Source organism: Gymnodraco acuticeps, unplaced genomic scaffold, assembly GCF_902827175.1.
Source record: "Gymnodraco acuticeps unplaced genomic scaffold, fGymAcu1.1, whole genome shotgun sequence".
Lineage (NCBI taxonomy): Eukaryota > Metazoa > Chordata > Actinopteri > Perciformes > Bathydraconidae > Gymnodraco > Gymnodraco acuticeps.
In genome coordinates this window covers 70,439-80,017 of record NW_022990691.1, presented here as the reverse complement: position 1 = coordinate 80,017, position 9,579 = coordinate 70,439, and the positions used below count along the sequence as shown (strand labels likewise).

Sequence of the window (9,579 nt, the reverse complement as noted above, 5' to 3'; positions counted from 1 at the left end):
AATAACCTACCATAGCCAATAACAAATGAATGTAACTTATTTTATTTGTGTTGTTCATTCATATCTTATTTTACCTTAACATTTATTTATTTATGCATTTTTTTTATATCTCCAGTTTTAAAGGATATTTTAGGTTACTGTCCTATAGTATACATTGGAATGATTTCAAACCTGTTTATCCCAATAATTATAAAGGAGTGCCTTGGAAATATGTGTTTACATAAATTGTGACCAAACCGTTTGAACTTAGACTAAAGTGAACTATCTAAACACTCAGAGTCCTTACCTCACTGAGCTGTAGTTATCAGCCTCAGTCTGACTGGAGAGGACTCTCCCTCCACATTATTGTAGAAACATCTTCTTCTTATCTCCGTTAGAGCAGCTAGCACGGCACCAGATTATAATAACAACAGCGCTGGTACCGGTGCACCCTCCCTTTCTCCCTCGCTCACTCGCATTTTGGCTGTGAGCTGCGGGCGCCAGATAAGCCAACATCCCCCATTTTCATCACTTACAGCGCCCATCGTAAAGGGCAAATGAATTGTGTAACCGGGGTGAAAAGGGTGTTACATTTACTTAATTATGAATATTGTTACATCAAGGCCGAAAATTAGGATGAGCCCCAACGGTCAAAATGTTTTTTTCCCTCCCAGAGCTGCCAGCGCAGCGCCTCCACAGATCTGGCGCCCTAGAAGAACATCTAGCCAGCGCTACGGGCCGGCCCTGAGTTCATATGCAACTCGCAAATATCTTTCTCTCTCTCTTCTCTCTTCTCTCTCTCATCTCTCCTCTATTTTCTCTTTTCTCTTTTCCCTTCTCTCTCTCTCCCTCTCTCCCTCCCTCTCTCCCTCTCTCAATGTTGGTACGCAAATGCGCTTTGTTTCAAATGACCCGGTGCTCTTTTTTTGTCGGAGGTGCGCATGCGCACCTGCGCACCAGTTATGTGCAGCCCTGTTTATATAGCATCTTTCAACACAAGGCCATTGAAAGTGCTTTACAAAAAAACGAAAGACATTAAGAAAATGGCATTTAAAATCAGTCATTAAAAAGAAAGATAATAAAATAAACATTAAAAGAAAAAATACATGGATAAAAGTTACAGTGCAGTTTAAGATGTGAATAGTTCAATTAAAAGCAGCGGCAAAAAGAAAAGTCTTTAGTCTGGATTTAAAAGTAGTCAGAGTTGCAGCGGACCTGCAGGTTTCTGGGAGTTTGTTCCAGATATTTGGAGCATAATAACTAAACGCTGCTTTTCTGTAGATAGTCAACTAATTTCCCGTAGTTGTTGTCTTAAAGTCGATAAAGTAAATGCGTGTTATGTTTTTATTTTCTATTTGATTTATACGTCCTCATATGTCAGGATGGCCGAGCGGTCTAAGGCGCTGCGTTCAGGTCGCAGTCTCCTCTGGAGGCGTGGGTTCGAATCCCACTTCTGACAATAACCTTTTGTGACGTGCTCAGTTGCAAACAATCACATGCTCTTGGTGAACACATGATCCATTAATAGCCTTGTTGACTGGTTGCTGCTCACTTTTTAGTATCTGAGGCTTTCATTTGTAGGAATGGGTTTAACCTTACACCATATCTTGAATGTTGCAGCTTAAAATAGATAGTTGTCGAACTCAAAGCTTTAATACTGGTAGATTGAGAGCAAATATAATTATAAATTGTATGAATTTATGATTATGCACAAGGTATAATAAATAAATAGCCTACTTGAGTCGAAAATTATCCAACAAACAAAAACCAGTTAAATAAAAAATGTTCAAGTGAGAATCACATGCTGTAATACAGGCTTTTTATGTATGACAACGTTTTACCTTTTTTTTTGTATTAGTGAAAAATGTCAATTAATCATTATGGTTGAATTTAATAATTTTTATTTTGTTTTGGTGTGATGACATCACTTCCTATGTCAGGATGGCCGAGCGGTCTAAGGCGCTGCGTTCAGGTCGCAGTCTCCTCTGGAGGCGTGGGTTCGAATCCCACTTCTGACAACAACCTTTTGAGACGTGCTCAGTTGCAAACAATCACATGCTGTTGGTGAACACATGATCCATTAATAGCCTTAGTGACACTCTAGACGGGTAGCTTCTCAGTGACCTCCTTTCCACTCAGTTTTTGGGTATCTGAGACTGTTGGAGCCATTTTTCCTTTTGTTATTATTGTCTGAATGTTAGGCTTAATAATAATATAAATTAAATTATACTGTAAATTATCGGGTATTTTTTATTTATTTAGTAGAAATATATGTTTAACCTTTCACCATATCTTGAATGATGCAGCTTAAAATGTGAGAGTTGTCAAGCTCAAACCCATAATACTTGTAAGTTGAGAGTAAATGTAATTATAAACTGTATTCATTTATGATTTAGCACAAGGTATGATACAAAAATGGCTTTATATGTATCACAATGTTTTACCTTTTGTCTAATTAGTAAGAAATGGCAACTTAATTACTAGGGATGCTCCGATTGCCAATTTCGGGGCCGATCGCCGGAATCAGTATCGGCCGATATCGATCGCCGATCCGATCGGGTGGGCGGGGCCTAAATGGAAGATTTAAACATCACTTTAAATCTTCCATTTAAAGTGATGTTTAAAACTCAGTTAATGCTCATTCACTGGAGCTTCCACAAACAACAATCAACTTAATTATTACATTCAAATGATGTACATTATTCAAGTTTACATTCACTTTGGATAATAACACGGGAGAAATTAGCGGAAGCGCTCTCTTTTCCTCTCTCCCTCTCTCTCCCTCTCCTGACAGCCTGTCAGTATCTCATGCAGCTCACTGATCCAGTAATGAGTGACCCGACAATGAAGAATACATATATTTATAATAACTAGTTAGCTTGTTCCAGAGGTAGATAAAATAGCTAAGTGTGTTAGGTCTAAGTCTTACGGTACGTCCACACAGCAGCTTTTCAAAAATCTTCAAAATCTTGGAGCTGGGCGTGTCTGAAAACTTGGGGATTTTTTGCGAGCAACGCGACCAACAACCAATCACATGAATCTCCCGCCCCCGACATACAAAGCAAAAAACCCCGGGGATTTTATGCGAGCAATATATATATATAAACTCCCCAAATAGGCGAAAACTTACCAGTTTCACCCACTGTCTCTGCCACCTCCCTCCATGCCTGGTTCCTCCGGTTTGTATCCCGTTAATAGTTCTGGTCGTAAAGAACCGGGTGATTTGCTACCGTAATTTCTCGTTTGGAATATGAGGAAATTAACTGCGGTCTGGTTCTCCCGGTGTGTGTTTCGCTGCGCTTACCTGTCCGGCGGGCGGAGCTGCAGGATTTCTGCTTCACACACGTTGCATACCGCTATTTTACTGTCTTTTTCGGACACCTTAAAATAATGCCAGACCGGTGAAGCCATTTTGGCGAGCTTGTTTTGCAGCTCACAGAGAAAAGTGTCATGTATTTTACGTCATGTGATCGGCTCTCGCGATTGGCTCTCGCGATTGGCATGTTTAGAGAGCACCGATCGATCGGTAGAGAGTGAGTATCGGCCGATATCGATCGGTGACCGATCGATCGGAGCATCCCTATTAATTACATATTTTTTGTATTTTATAATTTCGATCTGTTTTTAATATGATGACATCACTTCCTATGTCAGGATGGCCGAGCGGTCTAAGGCGCTGCGTTCAGGTCGCAGTCTCCTCTGGAGGCGTGGGTTCGAATCCCACTTCTGACAACAACCTTTTGAGAACCCCCTGATGATCACTAAATCCACTGTTTTAATTGTTCCCTATATTGCCCCTATGCCCTGTAAGGTGTTATGAAAGGCGCCCCCCAAAATAAATGTATTATTATTATGACTTAAACGTAAACGCATACTTCACCTTCCTGAGACACACAGGTAAAGTAGAATAACTCCCTCATTAACACATAAAGTACACACATGCTTCATCATCTGCCTGAGACGCACAGTTAACATGTTGCTCCTGAGTAACCTGCTTCAAACTTCAGACTTTATCTGAGACTTTTATTTTGAAGAAAAACATTTAACCTTTGACCCTAATGTGAAAGCTGCAGCTTGACAGAGAAGGTTTTCAAGCTCAGTCAACAGGGCTCGACATTAACGACTGCCCGATGGCCCGGGGCCATCTAGTATTTAGCTCGGGCAATGAAGCCTCACCTGCTGGTTGCCCGATCGGCAATCTATTATGTCAGTATCATGCAGCTCGCGGATCCAGTAATGAGTGACCCGACAGTAAAACTAAGCATATCTATAACTAGTTTAGGTAGTTTGAGAGGTAATTAAAATAACTACGTGTGATATTCTAACCTGAAGTGTGTGTTTTGTCCGCTCACCGCTGCATGTGATCATGCAGAGCTGCGTGTCGAGTCTCGACTCGTCAGCTGCAGCTGATCTCTCTCGCCCGTCAGATTAGACTTCACTCGCGTTTATGTCCATATCGATCAGATCCAGCTAGTTCTAGCTAATGATATGACTACCTGCTTATTAAAAGACACCTAAACAATAAGTGTCGCTATGCAACTGGGTGAGGCCACAAAGTATAGCGCAGCATTATGCATTTGTTTACATGCCCACCGGAACCCCGAGGCATTACCAACAGATCAACGCACAATCAACCGATACAGGACATCTCTTTCTCCACATTAAGTGTTAGACATTAGAATTGACTATTCTTGTCTGTCACATACTCTTCTTGTCTGTCACATAAGTGGCGCAACTGAAGCGGTATTGCGCTAAAGGGAAATTATTTTGACCGAAGAGATTTAGATTTGCCGGCTAACGGGAACTCTGACGTCGCCATTTTGTGTGCTTCGCGGATGCGCTCGGCTCCTCTCGACTGCTGCTCGGGTCTGCTCGGTCAGCTTCCGGATGAGGAGGCATTCGTTCGACCAACTTACAGTAGATAACATTACAAACATTGTTAACAGGGGCCATAATAGTGTAATTAATGTTTGTTTTGGTAATTATAACTGAATGTAATGTTTTCTACTTTTTTACATCTGGGAAGGCATTTGCCTTCATCAGATGGAAAGTGTCTTGACCAACAACTTAAGTATTTCTTCTAGCTATGCAGGGCATGCAAGCGAGCAAACAAGAACAAACAAACAAGTGAAATGAAGAATAAAATTGAAATTGTACAATATAATATTGTGGTGGTTCACCTTATAATTCAGTCTAGAGAATGCACCAGACAGCATCTAAGACCTGCAACAATCTAAATGTTCTAGGGGGAGGCCCCCCAAACCCTTCGTGCGTCATTTCGACCTTGCGCATTTTTCAGGGCAATCTCTATTGGGCTCAGGGCCATCTCCCAAAATCCTTAATGTCATGCACTCAAGCTTTCAAATATTATTATTTCTACTGTATGAAAAAGTAAAATCAAGAAATAAATATTCAAGGCAATAATGATTCAAAAGCAATTCAAACAAATGTTTTTTTTAAAATACATTTTCAATTTAAAGTGACTATTATAAAAGGCAATTTAGATTTTTTTGTTTGAATCATTTATGCAATACTGTCAAACACATCTGTACCAAAAAATGACTACAAAACATTCAAATGATAAATGTCATACAGGAATAATACCTGAACAATGTATAATAAATAAATAGCTTACTATTGACAACCTAATATTCTTAAATAACAGAATTCTGTACCTTTTATTTTTAATTCGTCAACTGTTTGACTATGATAAATGGACTGAAACCTAATTATATATTGTCTGTATTTTATAATTTTGAATCCATTTTGATGTGATAACATCACTTCCTATGTTAGGATTAGTGTTGTCACGATACCAACATTTTGGTTTCGATACCGATACCAAGTCAAGAATTCCGATTCTTTTTCCATACTTTCCTTTTATTATTTTCATGATCAATAAAATTGTAGTTTATCTGTTAAGGCGAGACACGGCAGGCAAAAACATCGTTTTTCAAGTACTGGTCAATTTTGAGATTTTGTGCTATTTTGATTCCATAACATGTTTTCTTTCAGGCTTTTGGAAGGAAAACGTACAAAATACACATTTAAGTGTTTATTTTACTATAGTTTGTCTATTTGCGTCTGTAGATTTCTCCTAAATTCACCAAAAGTTAGCATTCTAACGTAACATAAAGTACCGCGACAGCTGTGTGCACCATGTCAACAGAGGTATCGCTGGAAAGCTGTGTCTCTCCTGCACAATCTCATCGGATCCAAATATGGTCATTTCCTTTGTATCAGCAACCAATCGTGAAAGCACAAAGGGGTCTTAACCAAGAAACGAAATCTCATTGGCTGGTGTCAATTTCTGACAACGTGATTCGTTCAGATGCGTCACGTGGTGTGATAAAACACTTCCTGGTTAGCTTTCAGCTAGAAATTGAAATCTCAAAATGCCAAAAGAACGGCGAAAAAAACGTTCACAGAGAAGACGACAACAATAGACCTATCGCTAAACCACGCCCCAGATAGAATTTGTCCAATAATATCACAGCAAAAATCCCTCCTGGCAGAAAACTCGGACATCACCAGAAAAGCCGTTTGTGGGGCGCATCAAACCAAAACCAGACGTCTGTGATCGAAACCACTGTGAAGAGTTCAGTTTCTATGTTTATTATCTAGCTAATATCTGATGGTGAAACGCTGTGCGTGGGGTACCTGTAATTCGGACACCAGGTACCCTAAAAGACTGGATGGAGGAGTATATTTCGTACCTTTTCCGAAGCCCAAAAGAAAACTCAACAAATGCAAGCGGTGGATTATGCTGTGTCGTCGACCACATAGCACATACACAACTGAATGTGAAGACAATTACCAAGGACACTTATTATTGCTCAAAGGTAAGGTCAATTCATAAAGACATAATATTTGACGGCATGTATTAGAAACGTAGACCAAACTATTAGTTTGCTAACGATTGACTTTGACTGCCAACTAGCTAGCGTATATCCAGCCCAGCTAACTAACGTTAGCTGCCAACTTGTTAGCCAGCTAACTAGCTACAGTGTTATCAACATCAACGTTTGCTGTCTGACTTTTCGTCCTCGCTAGTTAGCTGGTGTTTTTAGCTAACTGTCTTTTCACCTCAAAGCACTTCAGAGATGGGAAGCCAACTCTGGAATATCCAGATCCCATCCGGGCTCTCGTGTGTGCTGCTCCGAAAAGACACAGACCCTCAACCAAAAAAAGGTAACGTAACAGTCAGCCAGGTGCATAACAGTGAAAATGATGACCAACAAGGACAGTTATAGTTATAGATTTAATGTAGTGACCACCACTGCTAACATTGACTTGAACTCCCCCCGCGGCCATTGTCAACAGTCATTCACGGTCGGCTTTGTTTGTCCGAGTTTTCAAAGGGGGCGTGGCTTAGCGATAGGTCTATTGTCACTTGCACGAAGCAAGGTTATAAATTAAAAAAATGACCCTGAACATGAAATACCTTCACGGAGTGCGTCGATGCGCAAGCTGTCATCCAAAGAACAGGAGGGTTTAGCTAGCGCCTCACTGCAATCTTTAAAGGTCGTTTTCTCAAAATGAGTTTTTTCTCCTACTCTGAGTTCGAAATTTCAACTTCAGTAGCACGCACATACACCAAACCTTCCAGTTATATTCCTATCAATATTATGAAGGCTTTTATAGAAGGGTTTGTTCATATATAATTCGTAGCCTGAATTATACAACATTGTATACCTAAAAACATGGCGAAAATGGATATTTTAGGGCTGTTGACAGTATTTTCTGATTTATGGAGTGATAAAAAGAGATATCCAATATCCCTTCTGTAAAAGCCTTAGATACTAATATGACTACAAAATGAAACAAGAATTTTGAATCTGGCTATATCCAAAGTTCAGATTTCGATTCCTGAAATGTGTTAAAATATGTGCATATTTAATGATTTAATGGATCATTTGCATATTTAAACATGCTATTTCAGAAAACTTGTAATACAAAAGACAATTGCCTTATTGTAAGTAATTAACTGGAGAGATTTCTAGCTGATACCTTTAAGTTAAAAAAATTACCCTATTTACCTGGGGTGTCTCGCCTTAAGTGTTTTCTTACAACAAGGTCTCTTCTTTATACTTGAGTTTATGTGATTTCTTTGATAGTTAACTTTATATTTTATTAACATGTAATAGTACAGTAATATAAATAATTATTGACAAAATGTACATTGCAGATGTTAGCCACATTGGTAAGTTAGCTGAAAAGATAGCCATATTAGACAGTTATCATTGCCATTAATTGCCTCGTCAAACTACGAAAACGTTCGTTTGTCACAAAATAAATTACACTTGTTTGACTTAGATTTGAGGGCATGGGCTTGAGCATGATGTAATTATGTTATCTATCACAGCGGTTCTCAAACTGTGGTCCGCTTTCTAATGATATCAGGCGGTGGGGTAGTGGTCGTTGGGCTCATCGGACATTTATGAGAGAAAATCTCTAATGTCCGAGTGCAAGTGAATGCACCACAAGACACGAGCCTTGTAACCCCTCCCCCGGCCCTGGCGCGAGCGTGGAAATATGATTGGCAGCGATTTCATTTGAACAGGACGGAAAAACACAAAAGCATTGTACACAATTTAAACCAATAAATGTCGTATAATTAACGAGGATAAACTGATGTTTTTTAGTGGATGAGGAATGCAGATATCACTGTTAAATCATTTAATCATTGGTTTTATTATGAAAACGTCGAGACCGGAAATACTGTTTTCAACCCGTAACAATACACGTTCTCCTGACGAAACCTCAAATCATCTTCATAATATCTATCAAACTATAGATCCTACATATCGACTGGACGTGGATTCTAAAAGTACAATATATATACTTCTCGCTAGAAATCTAATCAAAAAGCGTTGTAATGGCCAAACTATCCTACAATTTAGGATTTTCGAGAGGGTTATTTGTGAATAAACGACCCTCTGTAACATTTGCATTCAACGGGAGCACTAGAGGCCGAAAACTTTAAAACGTAATTATAGGTCGTGTTAAGCGCTTGAACAATCAACCCATTTGGTCGTATGAGTTGGAGGACTTGTTGTAATCGCCGCATCATAACAGTGATTGACAGCTGATAGGAATAATATGATTGTTAATATTATCATATTAATTCAGACAAACATCGATGAGACAGTTAATTAATGTACTTATTGCAGCAGTCTGCATACATTTGGTACCCCTGGTCTAAGAGTGAAACAAACTAATTCAGTTATTGTCCAGTTAAAATGCATTCAATTATGTCTGCCATCTTATATATTTCTATTTAAGGCTTTACTGATGTGCCACAATAATGTCACCTAATGTTATTCAGTTAAAATATCAATATTTTGGCTTTCCAAGTTAACATTGATTGATATGACTGCGATTAAATCAGCATATACTTCTGCCAGGGGATGCCATCAGTGGCGTTTTCTCCCGGAGGCCAAGGGAAGCCAGGCTTCCCCTGTTTTTTCGGATTGTAGTTATAATTTAAATAAATAAATACACTTTGTTTTGTTTCGATAATTCTCCTTTGCTGTGTGTTGCTGCCGGCCCGTCTCTCCCCCATTCTCATTGAGTATTTTACAAAGAGTGAAACAAACA

At 39.2% G+C, this 9,579-nt stretch overlaps 3 non-coding genes across 3 annotated transcripts; all 3 read left to right on the top strand.

Annotated features, from left to right (window-relative positions):
- The first annotated feature begins 1,355 nt into the window (after nt 1-1,355).
- Nucleotides 1,356-1,438, top strand: trnal-cag. The gene has a single exon. It is a non-coding gene; the product is annotated as a tRNA-Leu (tRNA).
- Nucleotides 1,439-1,914: 476 nt separating this feature from the next.
- On the top strand, nt 1,915-1,997 carry trnal-cag. The gene has a single exon. It is a non-coding gene; the product is annotated as a tRNA-Leu (tRNA).
- Nucleotides 1,998-3,628: 1,631 nt separating this feature from the next.
- trnal-cag lies at nt 3,629-3,711 on the top strand. The gene has a single exon. It is a non-coding gene; the product is annotated as a tRNA-Leu (tRNA).
- Nucleotides 3,712-9,579: the final 5,868 nt, after the last annotated feature.